The 18,273-nt window shown below is 30.3% G+C and overlaps 1 protein-coding gene across 1 annotated transcript in view; it reads right to left on the minus strand.

Annotated features, from left to right (window-relative positions):
* Positions 1–18,273, minus strand: part of LOC147074236 (uncharacterized) — a 626,724-nt gene that overhangs the window by 70,583 nt on the left and 537,868 nt on the right. The gene's annotated exons all lie outside the window — the stretch shown is intronic.

An 18,273-nucleotide genomic window follows, 5' to 3' on the forward strand; every position in this document is an offset into this window, starting at 1 on the left:
TGTTAATTATTAAAGAATTTTGTAATTACGCACATTCTGATGCATTCAGAACTATTTTATTAATCCAAATAATGACCATGTGTCGATCTGATGACCTTCTTATGCTCTGGCTATGAATAATTTGCCGATATAATTTTGTATTGTTTGTCTACGCCTAACTCGGTAAGCGAAGACGACCAATCGTTTGCTGTGAATAGTTTGTGAATGTTTTTGCCATGGGGAAAATAAACCATGAATTTTTTTTGTATGTTTTTCTAAAATAAATTGCATTGAATACATTTTGGATACAATTGCGATCACTGAAATTTATTATGTAATATATTAAATAACAAAATAAACATCATATGTACATTAAATAAAAGTAATATAAATTTGCAATAAATTGAACGAAAAATGTTCCTCAGTTATTATTTGACTGTGTGTGTTAAGCAATGTATCGGCTTTCTTTTGTTTCACTCGTACTCGTAACTTTATTATATGTGAGCAAGCGAGAAAAATCACATCCGCATGATTCCTCTCATTATAACGATTCCTAGTGTATGGCACGTCATGTCAAAACAAATGCGGTACAAAAATGTTATTTATAATCAACAAACTCGCTGGGATCGCGATGAACGAGGGTTAACTGTACATATCCTGGAAAATTGCTGAATATTTAAAAATGCAATTCACCAAGTCATACATCAGAAACATACCTATTTTTCTAAAAGGTATAAAAAATGAAGTATCGTAAATATTTTTATGAATTGCTTGTTAATCATATATAAATTATTATTGAAAACTGATTTTTTTGTGTGTATCTATCTATACTACTGATATCAGTGGTGAAGGGTGGAGGTCGGATATTTAGTGTGCACTATTTATGTCGAATCTTAACAGCCTACCTCCACTCCTCGCCACTACCTAATATATTGTTTTGATCAATATATAAATTATTTTCATATAGCAAATATGGCTACACAGATTGGAGGTTATGTTAACAGAATGGTTGTTAGCCAGACGTTGGATTCGAACCCACACTCTTAGCTTCCGAGACGGGCACTCTGGCACCGCTCTGCTATTGATCTGAATATAACTTGTTAATATTTAATAAATATTGAGCAGTTTACAATCAATATTTGATGTGTAATTAATTAATTGACTGGGACTTGTAAATAAGGATGCACTTAATTAATATTTTTTTCTTTCGATTTAATCTGTTAGAGATGAGAAGAATGTAAGATTTTTACCCAATATTTGTATCGGAAAAATATTATGTGAAAGTATTCTGGATTAGATTGGATGCTTTAGGAAATTTAGGAATAACTCGATCGCAATAAATAATGTTTGACTAAAACTTTTATATGATAGTAATTTTTTATTCTTAGGGTATTAGTCTGTAAGCATTTGATCTTTTGGCCTTGAGTTGTGTAGAATTAGGTTGAATATTGTGGGGTTGCTGCCAAAAGTTGATAAATCGAAGATATTTAGAGTTAACAACAGATCGAGTGTCTAACGTCCGACAATAAAAAATCGGCGATAACAGGAAGTCGCTGTAGTGACGTATCTGTCATGGTGGCAATGCGTGCTAGAGGCGTATTTAAATAATGTATCGGCTCATTTAGATGCGAGTCCTTTTCTTCTTCGCAATAAACAAAAAGTTTACTAATAATAATTCTAACATCACTCCTGATGCGTTTTAGACATTTTTATTATAAAAAGCCTCAAATTAATGATAAATTTTGGGGTGTTTCTTATTTGAAAACGGAAGTGTGATTAGCTGCACTGGAAGGGATTGTTAATTCAGTTTTAACGCGTGGACAAGAAGTTCTTGTTTGACAGTATTTATATAAATATGTATTCTAGAAAAAAAATCAAGGTCATCCGATATATAAAACATGCACATAAAGCACAAAGAAATTAGCATTATGCCTTATTTTAGAGGGTAAGTCAAATTTCAAATACTCCATAATATGATTTCGAGAGTTACCAACTTTTGTCAGTAACACCACGATCTTGTAATACGCTGTCATTTTGACATTTCATAATTATGTAACTGAATCGAGTCTGCGCGGATAAAAAAAAAAGAATATTAATGTTATCTCCTGATATCAACGTCAACTCAAATGAGAGATTTAAAAAGACAAAAATATTGATCGATGTTATTTTGAGAGGGTGTTCGATTAAGCACAATAACTGTGCCCATTATGAACAATCTCCATATTCTTGAGAGATCAGTATGTATATTATTACAAATTATTTTACATTATATCTTATCTCAAATAATGTATATGGATCTCGCAACAGAATTAATTAAACTGTTTTCGAAGATTGATTGTTAGCATTTTAGCGAATTTCTTTTCGGAGCTTCCTCACCATCACACATTAAAGTAATAATAATAAGTATTAAATATACTACATCAGTATAAAGATGAAAAGCGTTTGAAAAAGACAAACAAAACTATGTGACTTCACTGTAGGCAAAAAAAGGCAGCAGGCCAAAAGTAACATTGTACAAATCGTGGGCTATTTTTTACCCTTCGATGATTTTTTTGCGTTATTTAATATTTCTATTTTGATAGATAGACAAATGATTAATTTGTAGTCTATGGTTAATTAATGCATTTAAGACTTTTCAAACATTAACTGATTGTTAGGATTATTGTATTTTTGCCATGGGTCCATTTAATACTAGTCTTATATTTTTTTCTATGTATTGTAAGTAGTTGAATCAAATTTTATATCTAATTATTGCACCATTTGATTTCTAGTATAGTGAAAATAAAATAAAATTTAATTGTTAAGTGTAGGTATGTGCACAAAATATATTATTTTTTAAATGCTTTATCGTTTGTAATATTTTGATGATTTTTTATTTTTGTAATGTTATCAAATCTATAAGTTACCTACATTCATATTATTACATGCCTATGTACTTTACTTTCCAAATATAAAAGATAAACAAATTATGTTTTGCATTATTGTAAACATGAACAATAAATTCAACAGCCCTATATTTAAAAAAAACGCAAACATACTATTTTTTTTTATCTTTATGGCTCTTCAGAGTCAAGTTTGAATTTCGAATTTTAAAAGAACCATAATATGTCATAATTTTCTTCATAGGGCATGTTAATGTATCCAGTGTTACCATAGATAGAATAATTAATACAATGTATTTTATTTGGCTAACCAAATACTCACTGCCAAATTTTATATCAATATTTATGTAAGCAATTTTGATGAATAAAATAAATAATAAGCAATCATGAAGCTTAATAATTTATATCCTCGAAGGATTAGTAAGAATTTAATTAAGTTATTTTTTGTGAAATGTTTCATTTTAATCATAGCTGTTCCACAAAAATAATTAATATTTATCGAACAATTTTCATTGTTTTCTGAATTAAAATAGTATTGTTTTCATTGAAAAGTTAATTTATTTTATAGATAAGTTTCAAAATATTACTGTTGTTTTATTTAAATAAAGTATATTGTTATATTTTTAGAATAATTAAAACAATTGTAAATATGATTGACAGTTTAATTTATTAACTACAAAATAAATCAATAAAAATCAACGTTGTTTTATTTATGAAAAGGATTAATTAACACGGTTTTCGTAACGAAATGATATGAAAATATATGTTTTATATACACAGTTAGTAGCGTCTACTATATTAAATATTTTTTTGTGACGTAGAATATCTCATCCATTATTTTGAGAAGTTGACATGTAACGCAATCTCAAAAAAAATCATATTCAGTTCAGTGACGAGTCAATGGTTTCTCCAACATCTCATCTGCATAGCAATTGTTATAAATGTAAAATTGAAATTCCCGTCAGTAATGATGATGATGATGACATATCTGTAAAACATTGTAAAAAAATACTGAAAATTCAATTGTAACTTTATCGTCACTTTCGAGTAAAAACATGATATCTCCACCTTATTTGGTAAAGAAGTTGAATAGGTGTATTTATAATTGTACATATGGTGCATATACCTAACAATTATTTGATAACAAGAATTTATTAACTACTAAAATATAATTAGTGGTTAAAAAAAAATATTTACTTGTATTTAAATTAAGCAGTGACATCTCACATATATCATGAGAACCTCACAATTATTGCAGCCTACTTTATGCATAAAAAATCTAAACAATCATGCGATTTTTTTGAAGCTTATGGCTGACCGGAATATCATACCAAAATAAAAGAAAGAATTATTCCTTGCAGTAAGTACCATTTGTTTAGTGCTCTAAAGCAGTGTTCCTCAACCTTTTTACACCTGCGGACCACTGATAATAGGAGAAACATTTTGCGGACCATAAACGCAGAAATAAAAAATATTACTTATATGGTAATGAACATCATTCTGATCGCGGTTGATTTCAAAAACACAATTATCAAACACTTGCAGGTGCACTGGTGTTGAAGATTTCATTGGAATTTTTAACATGCATTTGGACGCCAAAAATTCGCAGACCACCGGTTGAGAAACACTGCTCTAGTACCTATTGTAAGCTTTCTACTTGCTAGATTTTATTTTGCTTAGTAAAAAAGTTTTATAAATTGATTGAAACAATAGTATAAAACTTCTTTAAAATGGTGAACAAACATTTACAATTTACCTACAGGGCTTAGATTCAAATGTTTTGATGATGGATTTACAACCTGGAACAGCTGTGAACATCCCCGAACTGAGCGTAATATTATCAACAAAAGAGTCTGTTTCTCACCAAAAGTTTTACTATTGTACTAAAATATTGTGACCAAATTTGGAATTGAATCCATTGTTATTAAAATTAGTAATTATTGTCATTTCATCTCACCATTCTGTTTCTTCCATTTTGATTTTGACCACTGCTTGAATCCAGTCCATTACTGTCTTCCTCCAAATTATGATACACGCTTTGAAATGCCTCATTCACATCTCTTTTTGGTTTGTCTATGCTAATTGTAACAAAAAACATTCAACATGTATACTGTTAGTGAACTACAAGATAAAATAATCAAAAGAGTATTGTGAGTGTTGAGATTTTGATAGTGGAATCAAAAAAGGCTGTCTGGCGGAAGCGTTTTTTCAACATCTTGTAGAAAAACCTCAGAAAACACACATAGAAAAAAAAGCTAACCAAATGGGACTCAAACCTAATACTGTTTTACTATCCGGGTGAATGCTCTCCCAATTGAACTGTTGGCGCATCGGAAGTAATGAAATTATAATATTAGATATTGCACGCTTTCAAACAATATGAAATTATTGGTTCTGTTTTTTTAACCAATATTTGTATGGACATAACTAGCAATGCGCTTTGGAGAAATAAGAAAGATTTTAAAAGTTTTATACAAAATGAATTTTTGAATTAAACTGAGCATATTATTTATCTTATTCTGAAATTTTTGAGTTAAACCGAATATCATGAACAAATTGCCGCACTTTCCTATTTATACTATATCTAAATTTTAACACTTTCTTTTATAATCCTTTATCTCCGTCCAACAGGCAGTCTTTGTCATTGTTATACATCTTAAAATATATAAATATACTGACCTATTTTCTGATATCGGTATAGTTGGCATCACTGCTTCTAAAAGACTTCTGGCTATTTTTTGAGAGTCGATAGTATTTAATGAAGGTTCGCTTGTATCGTAACTTGATGTTATATCAGTCTCCATTTTTGTCAAAGCATCAAACGCCTTGTTTAAAACATCCATCTTTTCTTGAAGCGGGCTTGGTGTTGTCGGCTTGAAGAATGCATACGGTCCGAATGGAGACTTTTTCGGCTTCGATATCTGCATTTCCACGGCAGTATTCAACATGTCATCTTTTAAACTGGACAGTTCTTTAGAAATAGAAGTCAATATTTTGTCTCTGTTCACTGTAGGCTTGGCATTGGCTTCGTCATCGCTGTATGAAGGCGCATCTTTTGAGTCCGTAGGAATAACTGTAGAAAGTAAACTCCTCAAAACTTTTAAAGGATTATCAATACTCTTTTGATTTGTCACTGGATTGTACGGCATACTTTTGCTCGGTAAATTGGATAACGGCATTGCTTGTTCACTTTTATCTACGGTTGGTTCTTGCATATTCAAATTTGGTACAAACATCCAAGCTCCCAGTTTAGGAGAAGCTGTCAACTGTAACTTTGTCGGTTCTTCGGTCACCGATCTTGTTTTTGTCGATACCGATGTAAGGTCAGCGTAATTCATCGGCGAAACCGGTAAAGAACTGAATAAACTGTTCAGAAATTTTGATTTTTTGTCCATGAATATACTAGGGTCTATCATTGACAGATTTTTGGTCATAGAAGGTAACCACATTGTCGGTAATGTAGAAGGTACTGGAAAGAATATAAATCAAACTAATAAAGTATTCCATCTAGTTATGAACTCTGAATTGAGGATGTTGGTTTCAAAGTCGGTAAACCTCCATATTCCACATTACTAGATATATAAATAGAATGTTTTATTTTTGCAAATAAATTAGGAAACTATTACAAAAAGTGAAAAATGATAAATCAATAAATAATAAATCCTTAATGTCCTTAAAATCATGATTTAAATCAGGCTGCTGATGAATATAATTAATTTCTTTGCAATAAACCTTCGGTTCAACCCTATTTAGCTGACAAGGGAAACTGGATTAGATATTTTTTTATGAATATACATAATATGATGGAAAAGTATTCGCAGAATCAGAATAAAAAAAAGTTAAAACGGATATTACCGACTTTGAAACTAATAGCAACAATCAAGAGTAAGGATCTATAGGATGGAGGGTATTATATCAACATAGATTTTTTATCACCTGACTTGCTAGATCAAACGCACATTGAAAAAAAATGATTCAATTACTACCCAGATCTACCGGTGATCTACTAACTAAATCACTATGGATGCATGAAAATGGTCTATTGATTGTAAGAAACTAAAAACACAATTTATTTGACGTCATGCGAAATGACAGACGTAGATTGCGGTTCTATGTACAAATTTTGCGAGTTATCTCATCCGAATTTAAACTCAAATTATTAGCCACTGTCGATAGTAATATCCTGAGGCATAGGAATGGTTAATGTGCTGAGGACTTAATGAGTACAAGTGCATTAGGCGCAGTTTTCAGATCATCACACAATGTGTGAAAAAGGATTAATATTTTATAAAAATAATAAACATTTCATATCAATCATTTGTATATATGTATACCATGGACATGATGTACAAATTAATGTTGTTTTAATTAATTGGATATATTTGAGAAAACATATCCTTCAAACATTAATTATATAACTCAAAAGAAATATTAATAATGGATCATTTGTGAACAAGACTTCATTTACAGAATGTTAAAAACAGTTATGTAGAATTTACTTTGAAGTTGATTTACTCAACAGGTGAACTTGTATTCGTTCAATCCGCAGCACCTCTTCAGAACCCCACCCTTTAAAATAGATTGAAATATGCAACTTACCATACAATGATGAGCTGGTAAAGACACAGATATGAAGTATCAGTAAAATTAATACAGTCTTAGAATACGACATTATGAATGATCAAATGAAAATTCTATTGCACTGAAAGCAATTTCTCAATCCACCTTTATATAATAAATGTTCAGAAGAAATTTTCAATACCTATACTAAAACAGATGTTTTCCCACAATATCAATTTTAAATACGGATGCTGACCAGATTTAATTATAATTGAATACTCATGCATATTAAATATCAATTTTCTGTAGGCAAGTAGACTGCCCGTCTTTTAAGCCATAGGTGCCGGTTCGAATCACGTAACTGATAAAGATCGCATGTTGTTATCAACGTGTGCTTGGACCAGTGGGGAAGAGTGGAGATAAGTTAGTAAGATTCGACATAAATAGTGCACACTAAACTTTGTCAGTCATAATATGTATTTGTTTTCATTGAACTAAAACTACAAATAGGTTTACGCAGGATTTAATTGAATTTTAAAAACTATGTAACCAACACTATCTGCAATTTGTGATCTATGAAAAGAAATATGTATGACTGACAAAGATATGTGTGCACTATTTATGTCGGATCTTAACAGCCTACCTCCACCCTTCGCCACTAGTTTGGACCTAATAGGTTGACCAAGTTGTTCACATCCATTCCTCGTAAAAATAAAATTCTGTTAATACAACCTCCATCCGGTGGAGTCCCATATGATAGTTTTAGTATCGACATGGTAAAAAAAATGAGATAAATCTAAAATCACAATTTCAAGATTTGTATTGTGACCCGTGTTTGTAGCACCCACGGTTGCCTGATTGGCAGAGTGGCCCTCTCTGAAGTCGTGGATTGTGGGTTAGATCCTGCAACTGGGCATAAAAAATGTATGTCAGTTATTTAATGTCTGTTTGATCCACTGCATGGAGCCAATGGATTGGACGAATGGTTAATAGCCATTCTTACTAAAAAAACTCTGTATTCTATAACCACCAATCTGTGAAGGTCTAAATCTAAATGCTTTACGAGTGATCATGGTAAATGTAAATTTCTTTTTAAAATGACTAAGTCAGTGGGATTAATTAGATTTGATGCTTTTTTCCTTTGTTTTCATGCTTGTGACCATTTTTTTTATTCTGTCACTACATTGGCAGAAACTACCCGCCCTGACTGATGGAAAACCACCCAACTGTACGCACGTCCTGATTTAATTGAAAAATTTTAGTTGAATGGCTTAGTAATGTAACGTCTACAGTAGAGGTGGGAAAACTGGTTGATTTTTAAGACCAAGTATACTTACTACCAGTATAAAAAAATACTTAGTATCGAAACTTGTTCCAAAATACTTACTAATATTTGGGATATAATGGAGAGCGTTTGGCGTACTTGACTTTTTAGAAGCCATTTTTACACAAATTGTTTATATAATTATTATTCATTTACACAATCACGCATAAAATTTGAATTCAGTTTATAAGTTCCAATTATAACACTAAAAAATCGACAAACTCAACGTGATGAAACCAGATAAATGCGTAAATACTTATCAGAACTCGAGCACTAGTACCTATTCCGGGACTTGAGACTGACGTCAACTTGATATAAGTCTCATACTCAACTGGAACTAAAACTAACTCTATATTATTACTATAAAACGAACATGTCAACATTTCTGTCCTTCACTATACCAACTTTACAACTGTGGAAAAGGGAGAGCAATGACAGTTGAGTATATCACGTCTAGACATACGTGTATTACGCTATCTCGCTCGCGCACAATTAATGTCAATAGTATTGAAAGTCTACCAACAGTACCAACTTGCGAGTCGCAGCGATGATCTCACCGCATGCGTTCAAACTTCGAACAGGTTTATTGGGCCACACATACTGAGTATGGGTAGTACATGCCAGACTTGAGTACGCAAACTGGTGACAGTATTTCTAACTCACCTCTAGTCTACAAGACACCTTGATACTAAACAAATTGACCCCAAAAAATCAGCACTTCTGGAGGACTTCTAAGACTTACCATGAAACTTGAAATTTATCAATATTTTTTAGATCAGAAGATAGATTTAGATTTAGAAAGATGCATCATTAAAAGTCATAAAAACTGGATGGTTTCTTCATTATGTTTTTCCTGTAAATCCGTCGGGACTCTTTTATTTTCCGTTGAAGTAGAACCAAACTGTTTGTCTTTGGCGTGATCTGCTCGTAAATATTTACCGCTTGACCCGACTCGAATAAGTCGATCTCCAATTGAACGTTATCGAGAATCACACCCAATTCAAATTTTAAAACCTTTAACCCGCATTGAAATTTCAAATGTATATTTCGTTGTCCGAATATTCTGATTGAAAAATACTTATTTATCTTCATGCACAGTGGTTTTATAGAAATAGGTTTCAATAGTTTCGAAGGTTTAAAAATTTCGTTCTTTACGGGGACTTCCAAATTTGAATTTACTTCCTCTAGCGTTAAACTATTGCTATTGTCCAAATTTCCATCCACTATCGTCTTTGGTTTTATAGAAAAATCTGCCTTGTTTATGGTAATATTATTATTGCAGTGTAAAGCCATAAGTTCTTCATCCATCGGTGATAGATAGGTGTCTATAAAAACATTTTCAAGTTGGCGTTTCCCAAATGATTTGTGCCATTGAAATGTTCTTGGGATTCCGACATTCATATCATATAAAACACACTCATGCTGATTGTATTGTACTCTATAACAAAAAAAAAAGACCAATATTATTTTTAATTCAGTTTGCTGCTCTCTTTATATTATGCTTCATTAAGTTATTATAATAAAATATTTACCGAATCTTACCAGATGCGTCATAAATAATTCCCCGCCCTAGCGTATCAAAAATGGCTAAAATCATAGTTTCTCGTGGCGGACCTTGCTTTATAATATATCGTCTTATTTCTTGACCTGTAAGTTTGATTAATATTTCATTTACATTTTGATTGTAGTAAAAATGAAATCTGTTAAAACCTCCACTCTCTGGAGGCCCATTGGGATCGGTCATGGTCGAATAATAGTTAATAAATAATAAGAACAAAATGATATATTATATTTTAAAAGTTGGATACTCAAAATGGCAAACTCAGCTCGGCTCGATCCACTGACAGACGAAAGCCTCCCCATGGTTTCCCACCGCCAAGTATTATGGCACCCCTGTGGTCATTTAGTGCCCCTCGGATAATACTTTAACTTACATTACCTACATATATAGTTATTAACTTTTAGGAGACTGCATTTGTATGACAATTTTAATTTAACTCGAAACCCAGTAATGTGTTAAGTGAGTTTTTTCTAATTTCTTTGACTAAATCATCGCCAATTAGGTAAAGAAAAATCAGAGACATTTAACTATTTTTCGTCAATGATCCCAAATGCAGAGTTATAAGCTCAATGGATATATTGAAGTTTTAAAATTGGTATGTATCGCTACAATTATTTCGAGCATTCATTCATAAATTTAAAAGCTGTTAAAACCTCCGATGTCAAAAAAATTGAAATCTTACTAGAGGCAAAAAACTCTTTTATATGCGAAAAAATTAAGGTGAACTTTCTATATTTTTGCAAGCTGTGAATAATTTAAAATATCACATCGCGCGGGGCTCGTCATCATCGAGTGTTTGTAATAATTCCAATGTGAAAACTGCTTGGTCTTGTTAAAATGAAACGTATTAAGCCAAAGGTGTCTATATTTTAATTTTGGTGGTATATAGAATACTGAGGATTTTACTACACTAAATGAACAGAAAAAATAATCAGAGGTTTTAGCAGTTTAAGGACAAGATTATTCAAATTATCACTAAATCCTCACTCATCTTTTGGTGTCGGTTGATGATAATTTCCATTGCTTGATCACCATTTTCATAGAATAATGAGGCACCCCCGTCATCATTAAATGTTGCTAGCAACTGTCTATTGTCATAATAAATTGTCTTGCGATTCATGTTCTGTTCATACCAATCAAACTTTTGAAGATTTGATTTTTTTACGTTGAATAAAATTTCCTACAAAACAATGATTCCAATTCAAAATCAAATTTATTTATTTTACATATAAAGAACATATAAAATTATAAATTCAAAGCGTTCACGACATGACATAAAATGTGTTCAAATAAAAATACAGGCTAATGTGAGTAAATAATACAATAAGAAAAATAAAAGTACATGGAAGTGCACAGAGTGAACTAGGTTGATAGACCCTATATTAAAAACTTATAAAGCAACGACCACCTAAAGTCACCCTCATATAAGTGGAATATATCAATATCCGAAGCGATTTGATTAAACATAGTTATTGCCCTCCTAATTGGTATTACTAATGGTAGGTTAGTTCTGCACCTTGGGAAAACAAACAACGGGTGCCCTCGATTCCTAAGATAATTATCAGAGACACAAGCCAACACCACCAAGAATGGCAGAGTTAAGCTACAGTATGTAAGCATACCTAAGAGAAAGTCAGTCGGATAGAGCCACGGATAATATCCATACAGCCGAAAGTAAAGGAGTCTCAAAAATTTCTTCTGGACCCGCTCCACCATAAGGCTGTACTTCAACTGATGTGGGGCCCAAACAATAGACCCACTCTCAAGTTTGCTTCTAACTAAGGAGTTACAGAGAATTTTAGTACCGTAACATCTGGTATAATATTAAATAAAATTACAAGATAAAAAGAACTTTTTATACACAATGTTTTTAAATTCTGTTGAGCCGTATAAACTTGACTTGACTAGCTTAAACGATCAAAAAAATTTGTACTTGACATGTCATATTGATTTCCATAGTAACGCACATATATATTAATAATTTAGTTGCTAGGATCCCAGACCCCTAGCAACCAATAACGGTGTCGAAATAACTTTTCATGCAAAAAAGAATTAACTGGAAATGAATTCAATTCTACTTAAAGATGGCTAAAAGTATTAAAAAAATGCATTGGCATCGTGTTCTGATATATTCTAAAAGTTTCAAATGTCTAGCTAGTCGGGAAGGTTAAAAATCGATTGCAAGATTTGTACCGGACAAATAAGAATACGAGCGGAGAAAAACGTTGTAAAATTAATATACCTAGGAACAGCCTCAAAAATAAATGTATTAGATAATTTCTTCCATCTATCCTAGGGTTTCGGGAGTTATGCAATGAAAAATGTAATGTTATAATTATGGAGATGCTGAGGATATACAAATGTGATCGTTGTGAATTCAAGTCTCCATCGGTGCGAATATAAAAAAAACGGTACTGTTCGGTTATCAGGAATACAGTGGAAAACACATTTTGAAAATACCCGACATACTGGATTATTTGTTAGTTTGGGTTAGTTTAGGTTAGGTTTGGTTAGGTTAATCTAATAAATAATCCAGTTTATCGGCTATTTTCAAAATGTGTTTTCCGCTGTATTCCTGATAACCAAACAGTACCAAAAAATCTAATAGGAATGTCCCTGAGGCTGTTAGTTTTGTATAGATATTCAATTAAAAATGTTACATCCCTTAATCTTGTGTATTTTTTTAGTGTTATCCTATTCAATAGCTGGATGATAGTGTTTAATAAAATAGTTTCAGTAATACCTTTTGCATAATTTTGTTTTCAGGTAAAATGGTCCATCCAAGATCAATAAACTTTTTATCAGACAGACAGTATTGAAACCCTTTCGGTTCATCATCTTTTAAGTTTTTATTTTCTTCTGCTTAAAGTTGAAACAAATTATAAAATGTCATTAAATTGTTTTTTATTCCAGGTACTTTTTATCAGACAGACAGTATTGAAACCCTTTCGGTTCATCATCTTTTAAGTTTTTATTTTCTTCTGCTTAAAGTTGAAACAAATTATAAAATGTCATAAAATTGTTTTTTATTCCAGGTACTTCTTCCAACACGCTGATCGCAATCGACCTGTCTGTCGCAGGATGGATTTTGGTTGATTGCATCATTAGGCCCATGGGAATTATGTCGTGAAAGTGTGTATATTCAGTTTTAATTTCATATTATTTCATTGAGATTTTGAAGACATTCATATTTTTATTTCATTTCAAATTAATCATGAAAAAGGCTGCATGACCTTGTTGTATCACTCGCGGCCTGCCGCAGGAGTGTTAGAAAGAGAAGATGTGAATCCCTGCGGTTTAAACTGAGGCGTAGTTCTCCTTACTGTCACACAGTAGGCTCTTTGCATGGTAGAAGAATAGTTTGATCAGGCAATGAGTACCCAAAAGAAGACCAAAACTTATCATTTTCGTAGTGAATAACTAGGCACCGAGAAGCATGGAAGGAACTAGTTCCGGCTCCGACTGATAAATATGAATTCAAAAAATTGTTCAAAAGTAATCATTACATTATTAAGAAGTACGTTAATAATAAAAATTTGGCTAGCGCCAGACGTCTGTTGCAGTTATGTTAGTAATGTCATTTACCTTAATTTGATCACATTCACATACATCAGTTAAACAGAAGTAATAAGAAATAATTTGCATGAATCATAGACGGATCGATAGCTTAGAAGCGAAAGCACTCACTCAGAAAGTGAAAGATGGGAGTTCGAGTCCCACTATGTCTAACTATTTTTTGGTTTTTCGAAAGTATGGTTTTTCTATAATATTTTTAAACCTTGTATATTCAGTACTGAATAAAAAAATTAATAATAATTAGGTTAGATAATATGTTTGTGTAGAATATAAAATTTATGTAAATTAATTATTTGCAAATTTTACTATCTATCGAAAGGGATACATTGTATTTTTGTGCAGGTACCTATGTATATCTCTATTAGGTAGTAATTAATAAGTATGCGTAATAATTACCAGATGAGAATAAAAACAATTTTGTGAGAACATATGGCAGGATAAATAAGATTATAGTAATTGTGAGAATGATGTTTAAATAACGACTGGATTGTTGATTAATTATAATATCTCTATAGAATACACTAACTTTGTCGATTGTCAACCATATGTTTCCTCTTTGAATTTGTAGCTTTTGATTGCGGCTTTGTCATTTTAATCATAAATATATCTACAGATGTTCATCTTTGTTTGTCTTTTCTTACAATATAATATCAAAAATGAATAAAAAGTTATCAAAATATAAAATACATAAAATACTCCTACAATTTGAAGTTATTTTTGACATTTATTAGAGGAATGCAGAGGCATTGCATTAAAACGTTCCACATTTGAAATTTGAATTCAGAGTTTTTCTTGCCATAACAAGAAAATTGACTTTGATTTTGTATCCCTTACTGCAATAATAATAATTAAAATTTACAGTTTTAATGTAATTTTATTTCAGTAATCTTGTTTTTGTAGGAAATAAAAATGAACAATTATTTAAATAGGTACATTTTATTTTTGAGAAAAGACAGCACAGATACAAATAAAATTTATGGTAATAATTAAACAATATATAAGTCAAGTCGAACAAGCACAGAGTATCTACACGATATGTTCATCTATGTTTCAATAGAACATTATATCTAAAGAAATTTGCATTCATTAATATTTATATCAACACTGTAATGACGTAATAATGTTTTATTTATATCATCGTTTTTTTTAATATTACATAAATTAAATAAGGAATTTCGTTATAAATAGTAATATTGTTACCTAAGTTAATTTACGATAAATATAAAAGAATTGATTGCAACGTTGTAATTAAAAATATGGATACATAAAGGGCATTAATCAAGAAATTATGTTGAACAATAGTATCAAAATATTGGTAGACATTGGTAGACATTGGTGTTACGTTCTACTGTTGTGGAATAATAAAAAAATACATTTTCGACGACGAATGGAGATGGTTTCTTTGTGCTCAATAATTTTGTTGTATATTTTGGAAGAAAACTTCAATTGACGAAATAGGCTTGAATAATAGTTAATACAAGATAACTATATGAAGACAATAGGTCATTATAATCATTAAAATATCGTTTGATTTGATCAAACTTGCTAAAATATAGTTTCCACAATTAATTTTGTAACTATGTACTAAGAGATCATTATTTTAGTCATAAGTTTCATTTACATGAATATTCATTATACTAATCTATAATAAGTCACTGTATTTATATAACTTTCAAATAAAATAGGTACAGTAGTTATAGTAACATTACAGCTATAAATTCAATCAAAGATTTTTTACGAGGCATCTTTATGTTTGTACATATTATTTTAACATAATAATCGTCTACATCGAACAATACATTCAACAATTAGAATGAAAATAATCAGATAGTATTAAAACATAAGATGTATCTACAGTAAAACTCTGTTAATTTGAAATCAACGGAAACAAAAATCGAATTATGAAATATAAATGTATGGCAAAACAACAATAAAACTCTTGTTGCAATGTCATAATATTGTTTCTGTTTCCGATACAATTGCTTTCAGACTACCATGGTTCATTCATCGAATTAGTGAAAATCACTAGCAATATAAATAGATTTAATGAATTTTGGCAAATATTTCGATTTACGATGAATTAATTCGTATTAATGGGGTTTTACTGTAGAAGAAAAAGTTATTTGTAGAGGTCCGCAGAGGTAAGTCAGGTATGATACATATTTTTAACAAAGTGATGTGACGTAAAGGAATAAAGTTAGTGCGCACATTATATGATACAATGTCACGCGAGATCATTTTGTGAAAATTTATTATTAACATAGGACTGAGGTCTCCCATGAAATTAGCTGCGTTTCAAGAAACTACGAGCAAGAGCTAGCCATGAATCTAGAGACCAATTAAAAAAAAATTAAGTTTATTAAAACAATCTACATAAATAGAACAATTCAAACAATTTATCTAAAAAAAACCTTACAAGATATTCATCCATTTTTTACAGTTTCAATTCAGTCACATTGGAATTTTAATAATAATGAAAGACATCTTTACCATAGGAGTGCGGTAGATCCAAATTCAATATAAATAATTAATCGTTTACCCAGAGTTGCGTATGAAATGTACTCGCAAGAAATGTGTAAGAAAAATGAGATACGAATGCCTATAACAAAACCATCAAAATAAATAAGAAAAAATGAAACATGCAGCAAAAATTGAATCGGTACGTGGATAATATTGATGTGATGTAATATAATATAAAATAAAAAAAAAAACGAAATTTTCGTGAAATTTTGATGAATAAGCTTGCAGAGGATTCCTATGAGTCATTTTTAACCTGTTAACGCGAAGTGTTTACCTACCAGAGGGACCCAGCGGAAAAATACGAAGCTTGCAATTTGAGACATTTTTTTGATAATTTAAACTGTATTAATTAATAAATATGTAACTGAAAACATAAAAAAGAAAAATATTTTTTATTTTAAGTCAAAGATAAACTAACAATTAAAAAAAAATGTTATAAAATGTGAATTTGTATAAGGATCCCATCTTATTATTACATATTATTTTATGATCATGGGATCCTTTATCAAATTCACATTATTTAATATTTTTTTTTAATTGTAAGTTTATCTTTGACTTTAAATCAAAAATATTTCTCTTTTTAATGTTTTTAGATACATATTTATTAATTAATACAGTTTAAATTGTAGATAATTAAAAAAATGTTTCAAATTGCAAAACTTTGTATTTTTCCGCTAGGTGCCTCTGGCAGGTAAAGACTTCGCCTTAAGGTGAAACCAATTAGCCATCATTGTACAAATATATAATTTCCTCCCATGCCCAAGACGTAGGCTGACGAGATTATCAATGGTTGCTATGACTATCCTTACATTACGCCTAGTGTACGCCTCTCACTATTTATTTTTTCCTGACAAAACTATCAAACTTTGGTGAGTTTATAATGCATTTTGAATTGTTTATGAACAAAGTTTAAATTTAATATAATGTATAGAAATTAAAAACATGAAATATATACTGTTTTATCCGGGGATACAGGAATAAAATTGGATCAGGAATCAACTTTCTTCAGACATTTTGGCATTAGCTGAAGAAAGGGATTTCTCATCAGACAGATATTTAAAGAAGCCAAATTTACGTTTACAATTAAGTAAAATTCAACCAAATATGAAGAAATTCAAACAACCGCAAGTATCACATAAAATTTTTATCAATTACCACCTTAAGGCGAAGTCTTCACTGAGCCTTTTTTAAAGAGGCACCTAGCGGAAAAATACGAAGCTTGCAATTTGAGACATTTTCTTGATAATTTACAATTTCAACTGTATTAATGAATAAATATGTATCTGAAAACATTAAAAATAAAAATATTTTTTATTTTAAGTCAAAGACAAACTTACAATTGTAAAAAATGTAATAAAATGTGAATTTGTTCTATCGGACCGCACCCTATTATTACATATATTTTATGGTCATATTTATTATTAAAATTTAGTTTATTAAGTTTTCTAAGCATCACCTAAGCGATTTTTGACTAATTCATAGTTTTAATATTTTTTATATCTATTTTAAAAAACATCGATTTTTATAAAAAATATAAATGTGTATAACTTGAAATCCTTTTTATTTATATCAAATCAATTATATAAATAAAATATTTATATTAATATAAATAAAAATGATTTCAAGTTATACACATTTATATTTTTTATAAAAATCGATGTTTTTTAAAATAGATATAAAAAATATTAAAACTATGAAATTGTCAAAAATCGCTTAGGTGATGCTTAGAAAACTTAATAAACTAAATTTTAATCATAAATATGACATTAAAATATATGTAATAATAGGGTGCGGACCGATAGAACAAATTCACATTTTATTACACTTTTTACAATTGTAAGTTTGTCTTTGACTTAAAATAAAAAATATTT

This window comes from Rhyacophila brunnea, unplaced genomic scaffold (genome assembly GCF_057557595.1).
Source record: "Rhyacophila brunnea isolate RB1 unplaced genomic scaffold, BYU_Rbru_1.0 scaffold_16, whole genome shotgun sequence".
Classification (NCBI taxonomy): Eukaryota; Metazoa; Arthropoda; class Insecta; order Trichoptera; family Rhyacophilidae; genus Rhyacophila; species Rhyacophila brunnea.